Consider the following 20325-nt stretch of genomic DNA (forward strand, 5'->3'; position numbering starts at 1 on the left):
TTTATTTCTAGGTGGTTTTAAAATCATTTCCTCAAATGCAGTGTTAGAATTCAAGCCAAACCTCCCTGTTTCTCTTTTTCTTGAGCAAACCGCCATTTCTCCCCTTTTCCAAACCACTTCTTCCCCCACCAGTAGACGCTTCCCACCAAACCAGTCAGGAAGGAAAAAAGACTAAGACATTTCCATTTGATTTTCGACCTAAAACATAAAGGAGCATAATAGAATAATAAGATGAGCCATGAAACACCTCCCAAACAAATCAAAATTCCCCACATACCAACCAGGTTAGGAACTGACAGGACAAAGGGCAAGGAGCTGACACCTTAACACAAGAAAAGGAGAAAGGGCTTCCCCATAGAATAACAAAAACACAAACCCAACAAGCAAAAGCTGCAGCCCGGCAGAGCGCTTAATTGAACAAAGGAACAGGGAAACTGCAACACAATAGGGGGCACAGCCACAGAAATGCGCCTAACCTTTGATCAATTAGTGCTCTCTTAGAATTCTTAGAAAAACTCTTCCAAGAACTGATTAAGCACAATCTAGCTAAACAAACACCATCTTTCACGCTCCTCATTTCTAACAGAGATCTATGTCTCTATATAAGGGGCTGGTGGGGAAATACATGTGTGGCCACCCCCAAGAACACATTTATTCTGTATTCCATGCTTTTGGGTAATAAAACAATTACCTTTGCTCAAGCTATCTATCTAGCTAGCTAGCAAATTTATCACCACCCATCTCCCAAAAGAGACTCTGGGCAGTTTACAATAAAACATAAATATAAAACTATAAAATACTATAATACATAATAAAATAAATATGATAAAAACCCCATGGCTGGAAGTTCTCTGTGATTTGCAAGCAGAGCAGGGTCCTTCTAAGAGACGAGCCATCCCCAGAAATGATTACTTTCCCTCCCGCCCCAGCCATGATGATAGAACCAGGTCTTTACTTGTTTCCTAAAGTCCAGGAGGGAGGGAGCCAATCTCACTTCCAGGGGAAGGATATTCCAAAGGGCAGGGGTGTTGCAGAGAGGGCTCGCCTCCTGGACCCCGCCAGATGGAGTTCTCTTACAGACGGGGTCCGTAGCATGCCCTCTCTGCATGACCAGGAGGGACGGGTTGATATGATGGGGATGAGACGGTCCCTTAGGTAGCCTGAGCCCATGCCATGTAGGGCTTTAAAGGTGATAACCAACACCTTGAATTGGACCTGGAAGCATACTGGCAGCCAATGCAGCTCGCAGAGCAAAGGGGTGACATGTGCTGAACTTGGGATACCCAGGATTGCCCGCGTGGCTGCATTTTGCACCAGCTGTAGCTTCTGGATACTCTTCAAGTGTAGCCCCATGTAAAGTGCATTGCAGTAGTCTATATGGGAGATAACCAGGGTATGAGTGACCGTTCGAAGGGCCTCTCGCTCCAGGAAGGGGCATAACTGGTACACAACACGAAGTTGCACAAAGGCCCTCCTAGCCACAGCTGCCACCTGCTCTTCAAGCAGGAGCCGTGAGTCCAGGAGGACCCCCAAGTTACACACCATGTCTGTCTGGGGCAGTGCAACCCCATCCAGAACTAAAGATGACAATTTCCCAGAAATCGAGGAGCCATTAATCCATAGCCCCTCCATCTTCACCGGGTTCAGCCGCAACCTGTTGTCCCCCATCCAGACCCCCACAGCCCCCAGGCACTCGGAAAGGGTGGCCACAGCATCAGTTACGTCAGCCAGGATGGAGATGTATAATTGGATATCATCTGCATACTGATCATACCTCACCCATAGTGACAGATGATCTCACCCAGTGGTTTCATGTAGATGTTAAAAAGGAGCGGAGAGAGTACCAAACCCTGCGGCACCCCACAAAGTAGGGGCCGTGGGCTGGATCTCTCACTCCCTATCAACACTGACTTGGCCTGACCCTGGTGGAAGGAGGTGAACCAGTGCAGAACTACGCCACCCACCCCCAACTCCCTAAGTCAGTCCAGAAGGATACCATGGTTGATGGTATCGAAAGCCACTGAGAGGTCAAGAAGAGCAAGGATGGATGCACTGTCTCCATCCCACTCCCGCCAGAGGTCATCCATAAGTGCAACCAATGCCATTTCTGTCCCATAACCGGGCCTGAAACCTGACTGAAAGGGGTCTAGATAATCCGTTTCATCCAGAATCCTCTGGAGCTGCAAAGCCACCACTTTCTCAACCACCTTCCCCAAAAAGGGGAGGTGGGAGACTGGGTGAAAATTGTCCAGTATAGTAGGGCCCAGCGATGGTTTCTTGAGGAGGGGGCACACCAGCACTTCCTTAAAGGCTGCTGGGAACATCCCCTCTCTCAAGGATGTATTTACCATTGCCTGGACCCAGCCACATGTCAACTCCCGATCTGCTTTCACCAGCCAGGAGGGGCATGGGTCTAGTTGGCAAGTGGTAGCATTTACAGTCCAGAGGATCCTATCCACTTCCTCAGGTTCAACAGGATCGAACTGGTCCCAGATAACCTGGTAAGTACGTTCCCTGGGTATCTCCTCCGACTCTGTCTCATGCTCAGAGTCCAACTCAGTCCGGATCCGAGCGATTTTATCCTGCAGGTGCCCTGAAAATTCCTCAGCACAGCCCTGTAGATGGATTTCTGACTCCCCTTTCCCCAAAAGGGGTCGGGTAATCTTAAACAGGGCCGCCGGGTGGCATTCTGCAGACACAATAAGAGCAGAGAAGTACTGGCGCTTTGCCACTCTAATCGCCACAAGGTAGGCTTTAATCACAGCTCTAGCTTGTGTTCGGTTGGGTTCAGTTTTTGTCTTCCTCCAGCAGCGCTCTAGGTGTCTCTTAATCCTCTTCAAAACCCTCAGCTCCTCCATAAACCACGGGGAGTGCCAGGTTTGGGTGGGCAAGAGAGGCCGCACAGGTACAACCTTGTCCAAGGCCCCGGCCGCTTCCCTATTCCAGACTGCAGCTAGGGCCTCCACTAGACCATGCAGGAGAGACTTGGGTATAACCCCCAGCTCCCTCTGAAACCCAGCCGGGTCCATCAGTCACCAGGGGCGGACCAATCGAATGGGTCCTGCCTCCCTGCAGAGTGGGGAGGCACGAGAGAATCTCAAGGCCACCAGGGCATGATCTGACCATGACAAAGGGGAAAGATGTAGTTCTCCCCTCAGATCACCTTGCCACTGCTCCGACAAGAAAACTAGGTCTGGGGCGAGGCCACTGTCTCGAGTCGGGTCCTGAATAATCTGGAACAAGCCCATGGCTGCCATGGTAGCCATGAACTCCCGGGCTGCTTCCAAGGCCCGCCCCAGGGATGGCAGATTGAAGTCCCCCAGGACCATAAGCCTGGGGAAATCCACTGCCAAACCTGAAACGGCCTCCAGCAGCTCAGGCAGGGAGGTTGCTACGCAGCACGGAGGCTGATACAGCAGCAACACTGCCAACTGTTCTCAGGAACCCAGCTTGAAGAACAGGGTCTCACAGCCGGCCACTTGTGGAGCAGGACCCCTGACGGCCACTAGGGATTCTCAGATGACAACAGCCACCCCTCCTCCCCTGCCCTGAGGTCGCGGCTGATGCCAGACTCGAAACCCAGCTGGGCGTATCTCCGAAAGAGCAACATCTCCGTCCACACCCAGCCAGGTTTCAGTAATACATGCCAGGTCTGCCCCCTCTTCTGTGATCAAGTCACATATGAGCGGGGCCTTGTTGTTTATTGACCTGGCATTACAAAGCAGCAGCCAAAAGTCAGGACAACCACAAGTCTGCTATCCAGGACCCGGGTTCGAGCACAGAGGGCTGGAACACACCACAGGTAACAAACACCGGGGGCATCTTCCTCTATGATGACCCACCCTCTGGCTCCTGTCATATCATCCCCTACCCGTCACCACCACCTCAATCACCTTCCCCGCCCTGCATTTCCTCATTCCTGGCTCGGGACGAAGCTTTCAGTAAGTTTTCCTTACAACAATTTGGCAACCGCAAAGCGCCTCTGAGACTAACCAGGTTGACGGACAGGACCTGGGCAACTTCACCCAGCCAGCACCAGACCATTTGTCTGGAGGGTGCAGCCCCAGACTCTGCCTGCATTGACATTGGTAGTAAAGGGAGTTTTTTGGTCTTGGGCCTGAACTTTTGCTTGAACAGAGGCTTCTCCATAGTTGGTGAGTACCCTGCAAATGTGTCTTGGGCCCAGTGAGTGTGTGAATGTGAGATCCCTTCGTGTTTACCCTGACTGCTGATCAGGGTTGTGAGTCGAATCAGACTAAGATGCCCCCAGGCTCCTGTGAGTCCTTGTTAGATAATGACCAGGAAAGCTTGGATAGCCAGTGAGATCAATTAGACATGTGTGAATTTATCTGGGCAACACCAATCTACCAGTCTGCCTTCTGCTCTTGTATTAGTTCAGGACCAGGTGTCCAGGAGGAGGTCCAGTATTGTCATGAGTAAGGATGGCGAGCAGGGGGCTCCCATCCAGACTGTCAAGCGCATGCGTAGCACTGAGGAATTGGGCAGCCATTCCAAGAGACACAGATCGGGACCGCCTTAACCCTTGGGGGTTATATGTCTGGGTTTTCCCACGTTTCTTCAGTTTGTTAGGATTCCTGTTATGTACTAGCAATAAAGCATTAGAGACCAGTTCCTTGTCTCAGCATGTTTCCTGGCTGTTAGGACATCAATCCTAACAAACTCCTACTCCCATCGAAAGAGGGAGGAACAAGAATTTAAGGAGAGATGTTTGGAAATGTCTTCAGAAAACCAAGAAATGCGGCTCGCCATCCAACAATTGGCAGCAGCCCTGCAACAACACCAACAACAAGTAGATCTCCAGATCAACACATTACAAGCTGCCATGCTACAGCAGTTACAACAACCAGTTCCGATTAACCCACAACCAGCGCCAGCAGCAGCAGCAGCAGCTCCACCAGTAGTCTTGAGATCCCAGGGCAGTCTACCAGAGAGGTTTGGAGGAGAAGCAGGACAGTTGAGAACATTTCTCACACAGTGCACTATGTTTTTCAACAGCAGACCGGCAGAGTTTCCCACAGACAGAACCAGAGTCACCTTCATTTTAAGTCTGCTAAAGGGCCCAGCAGCCAAATGGGCTATTCCCATGGTGGAGAACAATGACCCAATTCTCAACAACTACCAGAACTTTTTGGCAGGGTTCCAAGCACACTTTGATGACCCGATCAGAGAGGTCACTGACAGGTGGGAAATTCAGAAGCTCAAGCAAGGTAACAAGAGGTTGGGAATCTACATTGCTGATTTCAAGTTGTTAGCAGGAGATCTGGACTGGAATGAGAATGCATTAAAAGACCAATTCAAACAGGGGCTGGATGAGGAAATTAAGAATGAATTAGTGCGCCAGGGAACACCAGCTACCCTAGAAGCCTTATATCAGTTATCGGTGGTCATAGATGCCAGACTAGAGGAGCTCAGGCAGATGCAACCGGGGAGAAACAGGACCCTCAGAGCATTTCCAGGATTTCCAGCTCTCTCCGTAGCATCCACTCACTCAGCACAAGAGGAGCCAATGCAGATTGGGGCAAGCAGGAGACTGATTTCCGAGGCTGAGAGGCAGAGAAGGAGAGAGAGAGCCCTTTGTTTCTACTGCGGAGCCCAGGGGCACATGGTGAGAGCTTGCCCAGCGAGAGGCCAAGCAACTTCAGTAAGACCCCCAAGGCAAGCAGCTGAAACAGGAACCATCTCCGCTTCTCTTTCCAACCAGGGAAACTCCGTTGGTCTCCCTCCACAGAGCTCAGCAGGGAGACCATCAATCAATTAAGGAGGGCTCATTCCGAGGATTCCAGGCAAGCCTTTTACTACTTACCTGTAATCATGCACGTCAGCCCAGAGCACCAGGTCAAGCTAGAGGCCATTGTGGATTCCGGAGCTTCAACCAATTTTATTGATGTGCAGACCGTACAAGACTTCAACATCCCGACCAGAGAATTGCCATGCCCCATAGAAGTGGAGACCATTGACGGCCAGCCCCTCAAGGCAGGGCCGATTAGAAGACTCACAGAACCGGTGCAACTGACAACAGGAGACCACACTGAGTGGATCCAGCTTTATGTTACTGCATCGCTTAATGTGCCGGTAATCCTAGGCACGCCTTGGCTGAGGATCCACAACCCGTTGCTGAACTGGACTACAGGAGCAATCTCCTTCCCAGCTAAGGAATGCCAGCACCACAAGGTTCAAGCCGTTCCATGCTCTCCAGCAACCAACGCAGTCACGGTAGCAGGGGGGGTCCAGTTGCCAGCCAAGTATGCAGATTTTGCAGACGTTTTCAGTGAACAAGAGGCCACAGCACTACCCCCCCCATAGGGACTGTGACTGCACCATTGAGTTGATACCAGGAGCCAGGATTCCAGCAAGGAAACAATATCCCATGTCTCCCAAGGAACTAGCCACCTTAAAGGATTACTTGGACTCCAATCTCCAAAAGGGATTCATCCGACCATCTACTTCCCCAGCGTCTGCTCCTACCTTCTTCGTACCAAAGAAGCCTGACCCGTTGGCACCTGCAACCCAGGAGACACCCATGAGAGTGGTCCACGATTTCAGTTTTTTAAATAAACAAACAAAAAGAGAATCCTATCCTCTGCCCTTAATCACGGATCTGCTAGATCGCTTACAGAAGGCACGCATTTTTACCAGGTTGGATCTCAGGAGTGCGTACAATCTGATCCGGGTGAAAGAGGGGCACGAATATCTGACTGCCTTCGACACCAGGTTTGGTAAATTTGAGTACCTTGTTATGCCCTTTGGCTTGTCTAATGCAGGAGCCATATTTTCCAGATTTATGAATCAAGTTTTCTCTGATTTACTAGATAAGTATCTGGTCATTTATCTAGATGACATATTAATTTTCTCTGAGGATGCTACAACTCATGTAACCCATGTACGTAATGTCTTGCAAAGACTGAGAGAGAACAGGCTGTTCGCCAAGCTAGAGAAGTGTGCCTTTGATTTAACTGAATTACATTTCCTGGGCTATAAAGTCTCAACAGAAGGCATATCCATGGATTCTTCTAAGGTCCAGGCAATTCTCTCTTGGCCACCTCTCCAAAATGTTAAAGATGTACAAAAGACTCTAGGATTTTACAATTTCTATAGGCGTTTTATAAGCAATTTTAGTGACAGAGCTAGACCCCTCAGACAGCTTTTGAAGAAGGGATCAAAATGCATTTGGGGGGAGAGGGAGCAAGCAGCCTTCCAAGAATTTAAGCAACTCTTTGCATCCCAGCCGCTGTTAAGACACCCTGATCCCATGAAGCAATTTATAATGCATTCAGATGCTTCAGATATTGCCATTGGGGCAGTGTTATTGCAATATACAAACAAAACCGAGAGTACATTGCTTCCTTGTGCCTTTTTTTCACGCCTGCTCTCACCAGCAGAGAGAAACTAAGATGTTTTTAACAAGGAGTTGCTGGCAATTAAAGCAGCATTTCAAGAGTGGAGGCACTGGCTGGAAGGTGCAGCCCTTCCTGTGAAAGTTTGTGCTGATCACAAAAATTTACAGCTTCTACAAAACACCAGATCCCTCACCCCACGCCAAATCAGATGGAGCCAGTTTTTCTCCTGTTTCAATTTTGTTATTTCTTATGTGCCCGGGGCACAAAACTGCTTGGCAGACGCCCTGTCTTGATCCTTTCAGGCAACCCCCGCCACTCACCAGGAGGTACAGGCTACTATATTACAACCTCACAACTTTGATCAGTCTATGAGGGGAGCCAAACAGAGATTTTAGCAGCAGGCAGACAAGCAGAGGACCTATTTACAAGAGTCAGAGCTCAGCAGCAACAGGACCCGTATGCCAGGGCCAGGATGGATGACCTCCAGAGGGCCCCGCAAGACACTGCCTCACCATTCAATGTGGAGGCAGGAATCCTCTGGCATAGTGGGCAATTATATATTCCCCCTTCATTGAGGGAAGAAGTACTGAGACTTTGCCATGACCACCAAACGGCAGGCCACGGAGGTGTTTTCAAAACTCTCCATAGAGCTCTGAGAGACTACTGGTGGCCTAAGATGGCTGCAGACATCAAGGGTTACGTTGCTTCTTGTCACACCTGCAGATGAGCCAAGCCTCTCCCAGGGAAGCCCACAGGACTCTTGCAGCCCCTACCCACCCCCAGTAGGCCTTGGGATACTATCTCCATGGATTTCATCACTGATTTACCCCCAGTCCAGGGGCTGACTTCCATACTGGTGGTGGTGGACCTTTTCACAAAGAAGGCACATTTTATTCCTTGCAAGGGCCTCCCATCCGCACCAGCCACAGCGCAGTTGTTCATGGACCACGTTTTTAGGTATAGAGGCATGGTGAATCACTTGGTGAGTGACAGAGGCCCACAGTTCACTTCCAGGTTCTGGAGGGCCCTTTTCCAGTCATTAGGGGTCCAGATCCACCTGTCATCAGCACATCATCCTGCCAGTAATAGGCAAGCCGAGAAGATTAACCAATGGTTACAGCAGTATCTCAGGTGTTATACCACTTATCAGCAAGACAATTGGCCAGCCCTGCTACCCATGGCAGAATTTACATATAATAATTCTGTACAGTCCTCTACCAAGTTGTCCCCTTTCCAGGCACTCTACGGGGTTAACCCTCGGGTGTTGCCCACCTCCTCCCAGCAGGGAACTGTTCCAGCCGTGGCTGATTTTCTTAAAGAGCAACAAGCCACACAGGAGTTGTTAAAGGAGCAGCTGAACAGGGCAAAGAGTGCTTACAAGAGGTCTGCAGATACGCACAGACAGGAAGGGCCAGCGATTGCGGTAGGAGACAAAGTGTGGCTCTCTACCAAGTTTTTGAACTCTACCAGACCCTCCAAGAAATTGGACTGTAAGTTTGTGGGGCCTTTCACTGTGGCGCAGCAGATAAATCCAGTGGCTTATCATTTACAGCTCCCAGCATCCATGAAAGTCCACCCAGTGTTTCACAGAGCCTTGCTAGCCAAAGACCCTCCCCCAAGTGCCTTGCGATCGCAACTACCCCCCCCCCACACCTCCAGTAATTGTGGAGGGGGAGGAGGAATACGAAGTTGAGGACATTCTGGACTCTAGGAGGAGGGGAAGGGGCATCCAATATTTCATACACTGGAAAGGGTACCCTGAGGAAGAGCATACGTGGGAGAATGCCAGAGATGTACATGCTCCAGCACTGGCTCATCATTTCCATCAGCTTTTTCCTCACAAACCCAAGCCTCACACTCTACCCGAGATTCCTCTTTCGGCTGAGCAGGCCAAAGAATCCCAAGCAGAAGAGTTTGTGAGTGTGCACCTCCCCCCCCCCCGCCTGAAGCCTTGACTCCAGTTACAGAGGAGGTGGGGGAGCCACAGCCCTCCACCTCGGGCTTACATTTCCCAGGGGGGAGGGGGAACGACTTTTCTAATTATCTAGCTATTCCCCAACAGCAGCCACCTGGGCCAGAAGCGTTATCAGACCTGGAGAGCAGCACTGATTCGTCCTTGGAGGAGTTTTCCTTTGAAGACTTTCCATCATTGCCCAGTTCCCATGGGACCTTAGAAGCAGACGGCGAATCTTATCAAGACTCTGGAGGGGAGGGGGCTGAAATGGAATGTGAATCTGGAGGGTAGGGTGATGTCATGAGTAAGGATGGCGAGCAGGGGGCTCCCATCCAGACTGTTAAGCGCATGCGTAGCACTGAGGAATTGGGCAGCCATTCAAAGAGACACAGATCGGGACTGCCTTAACCTTTGGGGTTTATATGGCTGGGTTTTTCCCACGCTTCTTCAGTTTGTTAGGATTCCTGTTATGTACTAGCAATAAAGCATTAGAGACCAGTTCCTTGTCTCAGCGTGTTTCCTGGCTGTTAGGACAAGCATTTTGCTAGGATGTCTCCAGGGTTCAGAAGCACCTAAACCTCAGGTGGAATGGGGAACAATAACTCAAAGGTCTCTCTGGTTTCCCTGTTGGGAAGGTTGCTCATCGCCTAGGACGAGGGGTTACTCCCAGTCCAGACCAGGATGAGGAAAAGCCATGCATGGTGATATTGCCAGAAATGGACTAAATACACAGATGCAAATGGTAGCGCAATTTAGCCTGAAAAGGGTACTTTTGACTACACAGTGCTAAAGGTTTTGAGACCTAGGCTAAAAGCTTTGCACCTACCCTATTGGTATGATTGGGCTGAGCTCTCTAACCTAGCCAACCCAGGTCCTGCTGAGGCCACCCCTAGTGCTCCCCCAGTGCAACCCGAGACAGACATTCCCAGCAGGGAATCTGGGGGAAAACTAATGGTACCCTTGTTACAGAGACCCATACCCAAGTGGGCCCAGGGTGATGTAGAATATGTCCTAACCCACATGCCCTTCTCCTCTTCCGACCTAGGAATTTGGGAAAAGGACACACCTTCCTTCCAAAAGGACCCACAATTGGTCATTAGGACCTTGTAATCAATTATCGAAAGCCATAACCCGTCCTGGGAAGGTATGATGCAACTACTAAACATATTTCTGACCCAAGACAAGATTGTTAGAATCTTTGAGAAAACTGCTGAGATAGCCAGAAGACCAACCATCCCCATCCCCAGACAGGTGGTCCCAGCCCATTGTGCCTGGCCAACAAACAGCCCCACATGGGATTACAATGATCACAATCACTGGGACGAGTACACCCACACCAAGGAAAACCTATTAGAAGCCCTCCAGGAATTGGGACAAAAGCCGCTAAAGTGGTCTGAGTTCCAACGCACCATCCAAAGGGAAGTTGGAACCCCAGACACCTCCTGGGTCCACCTCTCCAAAGTTGGCGTCACGTATGCACACCTGGATCCAAGCAGCCAGAAAGACCAGTGAATCCTGGCATCCACATTCGTGGACCAGTTGGCCAATGACATCCACAATCACTTCCAAATGATCATCTTGAACTGGTCATCACTAGAAATCTCCGAACTATGCATGATTGCAAACTTCGTGTTCAACCAGAGATGCCAGACTAGAGAAGAAGAGAAGGAAAGGAAGAGATGGGCAGAGAGGAGGGAAGATCTAAAAATGTTCATGGCCTTGCAAGAGGAAAGATGGCTCTAACCTCCAAGAAGCCCAAGGGAGAGACAGACCCTAGGAACTTGCTACAAGTGCAGGAAGGAAGGGCATGCAAGGAGAAACTGCAACCAATTGGGGAAAATGCAGTATAATTCCAGTCGGCCGAGGATGCCTCGGAGCGACCAGCCACCTCCAGTACCATTTCCCCAAAGACTGCCATGCCCATTCACAGAAGACTCTCCAACTATGGATCCATGATCTGCTTCTCACCTCTATCCAGCACCACAGAGAGAGGATTTCAACCCTGATGCCCAATGACAAGCTCCCAGAACTCACCAGAACAAACCCCTCATCACTGGCCTTTCCATCCAATTGAAACATGGTCCAGAAGCTGCATTTTGAGGATCCTCTGGCCAGGGCAAGAGCTAAGAAGGTGCTGAAGGATCTTACCCAGGGCCAGCTGTCTGTAGCTGATTATGCCCTGGAGTTTAAGGCTTTAGCAGGGAAAATCCCCGACTGGTCTGAGTCAACCTTAATAGAATGGTTTAAAGAGGGACTCAACCGGGACGTCCTACGATGGGCATTGTGTACAGACGACCCAGAGTCATTGTACAAATGGATCTGGCTGGCTGGCAAGGCTGAGCACACCCAGCATACCTTCATGCAAACCAGATGACCTGAAAAACCACCAGCCACCATGAGGGGCCCCCAAAGTGCCACAACTGCTGCTCAGTCAGGCTATAGAGCCTGGGAAGAGGAGAGAGATTGGCACTATGTGAGGGGTCAGTGTCTCCAATGCGGAAAGGAAGGGCATCGAGCAGCGAATTGTCCAAAAGCCAAGGCTGGAGATTGAACAGTCAAGCTGCCGGCCAAATCGCTGCCCCCCTCGCGGCGGATGACAGCAGCCAAGGGGGCAGCCGATGCTGAGGAAGTATTCTACTTCTCTGGAAAGGATGAAGATGACTCTAAGGAGCCGGCGGGAAATGCCAGCCACCTGCCATGAAGAGCGCCTGCGGGCAGGTGGGGGAGGATGGGTGTGAGGATGCTATGGTGAATGCTAACTGCCCCACTTTAGCAGTAAAAGTGAAATTGGGCTCCCGCACAAAGACTACAGAGGTCTGGGTCTGGGTTAGTTGACTCTGGGTGTTCCAGGTGTCTGATTCACCCTGATCTGGTTGCTGCTTTGGACCCACCTAGCTTCCCCCTCCAGCAGCGTTTGATCTTCACACAGTTGGATGGTTCAACGGTGGGGGGGGCAGCAATCCATTTCACTGGAACTGTCGCAATGCAAATGGGCAGCCACCGTGAGGCTTTAAAATTTGTAGTGGCACCTTGTCATGTTCACCGTTGCGATGTTTACACATCGTTATGGTTTACTTGCCAAGGTGCTGATACGTGTGCTGGCTGGGAGGGTGCTGCTGAGAGCCTTGTACAGGAGACGTGCTGGACTGTGCCAGGGAGGAATGTGTTTGGGCTATCTCTTAAATGTCAAGGTCTTTTTACCCGTTGATCAGCAGAGCTCGTTAGGAGCACCTGGGAATGTGGGGCTGTACTGTATACAAAGGAGGGGGTGAGCTGATGTTTGAAACACTGATATTTAGTTTGAGTTTAGGCGCGCTTTTCTCATTCTCAGCTTTTTACCTGTTTGCACTCTTTTCTAAATAAACCCAGAACCTGAATCGTGATTTTGAGTCTGAGAGTTTTATTTGGATAAAGGCAATCATCACATAAAGCTGAGAATCATTACTTTAAACTAGCCTCGCACTCTTTACCAGAAAATTTCCTTGCGAAAGGGGAACTAGCAATGGCAGAAGGGGGAAAGGATCCTACAGAGTTCGAGGAGGAAACGGGACAACTTCCAGAGTTGACGTTCCCGAGCAGGGACCCAAGCCCCGTCCCAACCCACCCCACACCCCAGTCGGGGGACTCCAACTCTACCACAGGATCGAAGAAACCCCCAGCGGATGATGTGACAGGACAGGAACAATTTTTGTGGGATGCCCTGATGGACCCCCGGCCCAGCACATCACGCTCCACCTGGAAGCTCCGCTGGCCAGACACTCCGAGGGGGGTGCGCCCAGATGTGTCAGGGAGCCCGCTACCTGAGGGGCCGGGGCTGGAGGACTCCGCCACACTGGATAGAATCAGGGTCCTGGAATCCAAAATCGAATCAATGGAACATGTCTTGCGCTCTATGTCAGCTGCCTTTGGTGACCTGGTGAAAATTGCCCGAGGTCCAGGAGCAAGTGGCCTGCCTAGCCTCCCGCCCTCACCGTCGCAGACTGCTGAAAGGAGAAGCCAACCGCGAGACTTTCCATCAGGTCCGCGAGGGTCCACTCCTGTTGGGGGCGCCCCTAGTCGTCCATCCGCTGGGGTCCCACAGCTTGCAGGCACTCCCCAGGATTTCCCGGTGAAGTTTGCTGGTGAGCCTGCTAACCTCTCATTCTTTCTCACCAATGCCACCAGTTACATGAGACGTCATGGCCACCTCTTTCCTTCAGAGGAAGAAAAGATCTCGGCGGTGGCCACAAATTTGAAGGGCAGGGTGGCTGTCTGGTATGTCCAGCTGGCAGAGATTGAAGCGCCAGCCCTGGCCACTTTCGATGCCTTTTTGGCTGTGCTGAAGCACTATTTTGAAGATCCCTTGGCTAAAGAAAGGGCTAAGGATGCTCTTAAAGAACTAGTCCAAGGGCAGAAACCTGTGGCTGATTATGCTCTTGAGTTCAAGGTTCTGGCAGGTAAAGTTCCTGAGTGGTCTGAGGCCACCTTGATTTAAGGATGGCCTCAATCACGGAGTCTTGCGCTGGGCGCTTGAGTGAGACGACCCGAACTCTTTACATGACTGGATTTGCCTCGCTGGTAAAGCTGAACATGCCCAGCGCACCTTTATGATGGCCATCAAAGAAGACAAGCCTGCTGCCGCTACCCGAGCGCCCTTTCTACCATCGACCTCGAGATGGGACACAGAGAAACAATGTCGCTTTGTCCGGGGACAATGCATCACATGTGGAAAACCGGGTCACCGCACCGTCGACTGCCCTAAGGCTAAGGCACCGGATCGCCTGTCCAAGGTACCACAAAAGCCAACCAAGAAACCCCTCAACCCTCCTCACAGATTGACGGCAATGGCTACTGCAGATGACGAGGATGTCTACACTCCAGGGGACGATTTAACTGCCCTCGACCAGCCGGCAGAAAACGCTTTCCACCTGCCTTGACCGGCGCCGTGGGGCAGGTGGTGGAATCTGGGCACAGTTCTGAAATGGTGAGTGCTGATTGCCCTATCCTCGCGGTCAAAATTGAATTGGGCTTTCAATCCAAATCTGTCGAGGTCTGGGCTTTACTGGACTCGGGCTGTTCCAGATGTTTAATCCATCCTGACTTAGTCAAGGCATTGGATTTGCCTTGCTTCCCTCTTCCCAAGCTGCTGTTTTTTCAGCAGCTTGATGGCTCCATGGCGGGGGGGGGGGGGGGCTGCCACACAATTTACTGGAGAAATCGCTTTGTGTATGGGCTCCCATTTCGAACTCCTGCACTTCATCATCACACTGGTGGGGAATCCTTTAGTTGTATTAGGGATTCCATGGTTCACCACTCATAATCCTTACATCAATTGGTGGTCCCGCTCTATTACCTTTGAGGATGGCTTCTATCAAGCTCCTCTTTTGGGACGTTCCATGCCTATGACGGCGGGGCGGGCAGAAATTGTGGATTCTGTAGCTTCTCCTTCCTCCTTAGAGGGTCTGCCACCTATGTACTCAGACTTTGCTGATGTTTTTGGGGAGGAGGAGGCCGACCGGTTGCCCCCCCATTGTAAAACGGACTGTTCTATTGAGCTTCTTCCTGATGTTCCTTTGCCGAAGCCAAAGATTTACCCTATGACTAAAAAGGAGCTTGCCGCCTTGCAGGAGTTCATTGATAAAAACCTGGCTCACGGCTTCATTGAACCGGCGAATTCGCCTGTTGGAGCCCCTGTTTTGTTCTAGGAGAAGAAGGATGGCACCCTCAGACTTTGCACGGACTACCGCAGGTTAAATTCCGCCTCCCTCTCCAACAAGTACCCTCTGCCTCTCGTCAAAGACATGCTCGCACATCTGTCCACTGGCAGAGTTTTCTCAAAGTTGGACCTCCGCGAAGCTTATTATCGCATTTGCATTCGGGAGGGGGATGAATGGAAAATAGCTTTTAATTGTCCATTGGGTTCTTTCCAGTATAAGGTTCTTCCTTTTGGTCTGGCAGGGGCTCCGGGGGTGTTCATGCAACTTATCAATGACGTTTTACATGACCACTTGTTTAAAGGGGTTTTGGTATATTTGGATGATGTCCTAATTTATACTAAGTCTTTAGCAGAGCACGAGCGACTTCTTAAACAAGTGCTCACCAAGCTTCAGAATGCCAAGCTTTATGCTAAGCTTTCTAAATGTGAATTCCATAAGTCACGCTTGGATTACCTTGGTTACAGAATTTCCGACAAGGGCATTGAAATGGATCCTGTTAAGGTTCAGGCTGTGCTTACTTGGGAATGGCCTCGAACCCGGCACCAACTTCAAAGTTTCCTGGGGTTCACCAATTTTTATAGATCCTTTGTCAGGGGGTTCGCGGAGATTGCTCTACCCCTAACAGATTTATTGCGCACGAAGGGGGTGGGGGAAACTCGCAAGGTTAAGAACCCGGGGGCCATGCTCAATTGGACTCCTGCCTGTCAGGCTGCTTTTGATCGGTTAAAGGCTCTTTTTACTGAAGAGCCCATCCTTTCCCACCCTGACCCGGACCTTCCGTTCGTTGTTCAGTTCGATGCTTCTGATTTTTCTATTGGCGCTATTTTGTTGCAAAAGGATTCCGCTGGGCTTTTGAAGCCTTGTGCCTATCTTTCTCGAAAGTTTTCTGAAACGGAGAGGCACTGGCATGTTTGGGAAAAGGAGGCTTTTGCTGTTAAAGCTGCCCTTGAGACTTGGAGGCACCTCTTGGAGGGGGCTTCTTCCCCTTTCGAGGTTTGGACGGATCACTGCAACCTCAAAGCACTCCGTACACCCAGACACCTCAGCCCAAAGCAAATTCGTTGGGCTCAATTTTTCAGCTGTTTTAATTTCCAACTTAAATTTATCCCAGGGAAAAAGAACTTTTTGGTTGATGCCCTTTCCAGATTGCCGCAAGACGAGGGCCCGGTTTCTGATGTAATTGGCACTGTCCTCTCGGGGCCGCAATTGGGTCTCGTGGCTGTTACGCATAGCAGGACTCGGGGCCAGCCATCATCTCCTTCATCTCCGATTCCACCGCTCCGCCCTCCAGTTCGCAAGCCACCTCCATTGTTGGGTGGATTGCGCTCTGCTTTTGTTTCTGCGCTGTGGTCGGACCCCTGGCTTCTTGCTAATCCTGACAAGGTGTCCATTGAGCATGACCTCGCCTGGGTTGGGGGACGTTTGTATGTGCCTGACTCTCAACGTTCTACTATACTGGCCCGTTCTCATGACAGTAAGCAGGCTGGTCGCTTTGGTTTTCTCAAGTCCCTCCATTTGGTCCGCAGACAATTCTGGTGGCCCACCCTCCGGAAGGATGTCAAAGCCTATTGGCTTCCTGCCCTGTGTGTGCTATGTCCAAGTGTTCCGCTGGTAAACCGCAGGGGCTTCTGCGGACTGTGGCTGACCCTTCTCACCCTTGGGAAGTTATCTCCATGGATTTTATTGTGGACCTGCCCCCCAGTCAACAGAAGACTGTCATTTGGGTAGTCAAGGACTATTTTTATAAGCAGGCGCATTTTGTTCCCTGCGCTTCCATACCCTTGGCGCAACAGCTGGCTAAGCTTTTCTTGGTACATGTATACCGTCCACACGGCTGCCCCTCTCGTTTGGTGACCGATAGGGGCACACAATTTACTTCCAGGTTTTGGTGGGCTTTTTTGAAGCTGATTGGCACTGAGCAGGCTTTGTCAACCTCTTGGCATCCCCAGACGGACAGCTCTACTGAGGTCCTTAATGCCACTTTGGAGCAATTTCTTCACTCATACATCAACTATCACCAGGATGATTGGGTTGATTTGCTCCCTTTCGCTGAGGTCGCTTACAATAATGCTGTTCACCAGAGCACTGGTCAGACACCTTTTCGCGTTGTTTCTGGTAGGGATTTTGTTCCCATTCCGGAATTTCCCCAGCCTCCCGTTCCAGCTATTGCTGCCTGTGATTGGGGCTCTAAGCTGGCTGATTCCTGGCCCATTATTCAAGCCGCTCTTCGAGAGGCTCAAGCTGCCTATAAACTCCACGCTGATAAGCACCATCGCCGGCAGCCCACATTTAAGATGGGAGATTTGGTCTATCTTTCTACGAGGTTTATAAAGTCTCCTCAGCCCTCTAAGAAACTGGCTCCTAAGTTTATTGGACCTTTCCCTATTACTGCGGTGCTCAATCCTGTCACTGTTCATTTGGATTTGCCTCATAATTTGAAGCACTTGCATCCTGTTTTTCACTGCAGCTTGCTCAAGCCTGCTCAGGATTCATCTTGCTGGCATCCGCGCCCACCTCCCCCTCCACCAATCATGATTGATGGACAGCAGCACTTCGTGGTTAAGGAGGTGCTCGACTCTCGCAGGCTTCGAGGTTCTCTTCAGTACCTGGTCCACTGGAAGCACTTCCCTGATCCTGAATCAGTTGCTGCACGTGATGTTCTGGCTCCTGATTTGCTGCATGATTTTCATGTTGCTTATCCTTCCAAGCCCTCTGCTTAGTTTTTTTTTAGGGGAGGGGGCGGTATGTCATGTTCACTGTTGCGATGTTTACACATCGTAATGGTTTACTTGCCAAGGTGCTGATATGTGTGCTGGCTGGGAGGGTGCTGCTGAGAGCCTTGTACACAAGACGTGCTGGACTGTGCCAGGGAGGAATGTGTTTGGGCTATCTCTTAAATGTCAAGGTCTTTTTGCCCGTTGATCAGCAGAGCTGGTTAGGAGCACCTGGGAATGTGGGGTAGTACTGGATGCGAAGGAGGGGGTGGGCTGATGTTTGAAACACTGATATTTAGTTTGAGTTTAGGCGCACTTTTCTATTTCTCAGTTTTTTACCTGTTTGCACTCTTTTCTAAATAAACTCAGAACCTGAATTGTGATTTTGAGTCTGAGAGTTTTATTTGGATAAAGGCAATCATCACACACCTGTTGGCAACCCCTTGGTAATTCTGGGGATTCCCTGGTTGACCTATCGAAGCCCACTTATAAATTGGGAACACAGAACTCTGACTTTTAAGGATGGGTTTTACCAAGCCCCTACCGCGGAGAGAGTTTCAAGTGCGGGGGTTGGAAGGGCTGCAATTGCCATGCTGCACCCTAGTTTGGCACATTTAGAAGGCTTGCCCGATCAATACCAAGACTTTGCAGATGTCTTTGGGGAAATGGAAGCAGATCAGCTACCCCCCCCCATCAGAAAACTGACTGTGCAATAGAGTTGGTTCCTAACGCTCAATTGCCCAAGCCAAAAATCTATCCAATGACTCAGGAGGAGCTTGAGGCATTATGGGACTTTATTGACAAAAATCTGTCAAGGGGGTTTATTGAACCTGCAAATTCCCCAGTTGGGGCCCCTGTGCTATTCCGGGAAAAGAAAGATGGCACGCTTCGTCTCTGTATGGGCTATCGGGGATTAAATTCCATCTCAGTTTCCAACAGGTACCCTCTGCCGCTCATGAAGGTCACGTTAGCTCATTTGTCTAAGGGCAAGATTTTCTCCAAGCTCGATCTTCATGAAGCCTATTTCTGCATCCGCATACGAGCTGGAGATGAGTGAAAAACCACTTTTAATTGTCCACTGGGTTCATTTCAGTACAAAGTCCTCCCTTTTGGGTTGGCAGGGGCACCCGGAGTCTTCATGCACTTGATTAATGAAGTATTACATGATCATTTGTTTAAAGGAGTCCTGGTTTATTTAGACAATGTTCTAATTTACACTGAAACCGAGGAGGAACACGAACACCTCCTCAAACAGGTGTTAAGCAAGCTTAGAGATGCCAAGCTTTATGCCAAGCTTTCCAAATGTGAATTTCACAAGACCCAACTTGACTATCTAGGCTATAGGGTGTCTGACAAGGGCTTTGAAATGGACCCTGAAAAAATTCAGGCGATTTTAAGTTGGGAATGTCCCCACACCCAGAGGCAATTGCAAAGTTTCCTCGGGTTCAGTAATTACTATCACCAATTTATCCAGGGGTTCACTGAGATTGCTTTGCCCCTCACTGATTTACTCCATACCAAGGGCTTGAGGGAGACACGCAAAGTAAAAAACCCTGGGGCAGTGCTGAATTGGATGCCTGAATGCCAGGCAGCATTTGAAAAGTTAAAAACCCTCTTTACTGCTGAGCCTATTCTACAGCACCCCGATCCTGAATACCCCTTTGTGGTCCAAGTTGATGCTTCTGACTCCTCAGTTGGGGCTATATTGTTACAGACAGATTCTGAAAATCACTTAAAACCCTGCACTTATCTGTCCAGAAAATTTTCTGAAACTGAACGCCAGTGGCATGTTTGGGAAAAGGAGGCTTTTGCTGTAAAAGCTGCTTTGGAAGCCTGGCGTCACCTCCTGGAAGGCGCTAAATGCCCTTTCAAGGTTTGGACTGATCACAGGAATTTGGAGGCCCTCCGCACCCCCCAGCATCTCAGTCCTAAACAAATTCACTGGGCTCAATTTTTCAGTCGCTTTAACTTCCAGTTAAAATTTATTCCAGGAAAGAAAAACTTTCTGGCCAATGCTTTGTCACATTTACCTCAGGACCTTGACCAAGTAGCAGATGTGGTTGGGACTGTTCTCACTGAACCACAACTGGGCTTAGTTGCTGTCACCCAGAGCCAGACCCGTGCGCAGGCATCCCCACCCCCAGCCCCGTCTGGAAAGCAGAAAGTGCAAGTTCCTTGTCAGTTACAGAAGGACTTTCTCCAGGCACTGAAATCTGACACTTGGTTGCTAGCTAATAGAGACAATGTTTCTTTTGAAAACAGTCTGGCGTGGGTGCAACACCGCCTTTATGTGCCTGAAACTTTGAGAGCTGATGTATTGCAGCATTCCCATGATGATAAACTTGCTGGACACTTTGGTTTTGTCAAAACCTTGCATTTGGTTCGCTGTCAATTTTGGTGGCCAACCTTAAGGCATGATGTAAAAGACTATGTTGCTTCCTGTCCTGTTTGTGCCATGTCAAAGCGAAAAGGAGGGAAACCACAGGGGCTTCTACAGCCAGTGGCCAGCCCATCCCATCCCTGGGATGAGATTTCTATGGATTTTATTGTGGACCTACCTCCCAGTCAGAAGAAAATGGTCATTTGGGTTGTAAAAGATTTTT

This window comes from Candoia aspera, chromosome 6 (assembly GCF_035149785.1).
Source record: "Candoia aspera isolate rCanAsp1 chromosome 6, rCanAsp1.hap2, whole genome shotgun sequence".
In the NCBI taxonomy this organism is placed as follows: Eukaryota; Metazoa; Chordata; class Lepidosauria; order Squamata; family Boidae; genus Candoia; species Candoia aspera.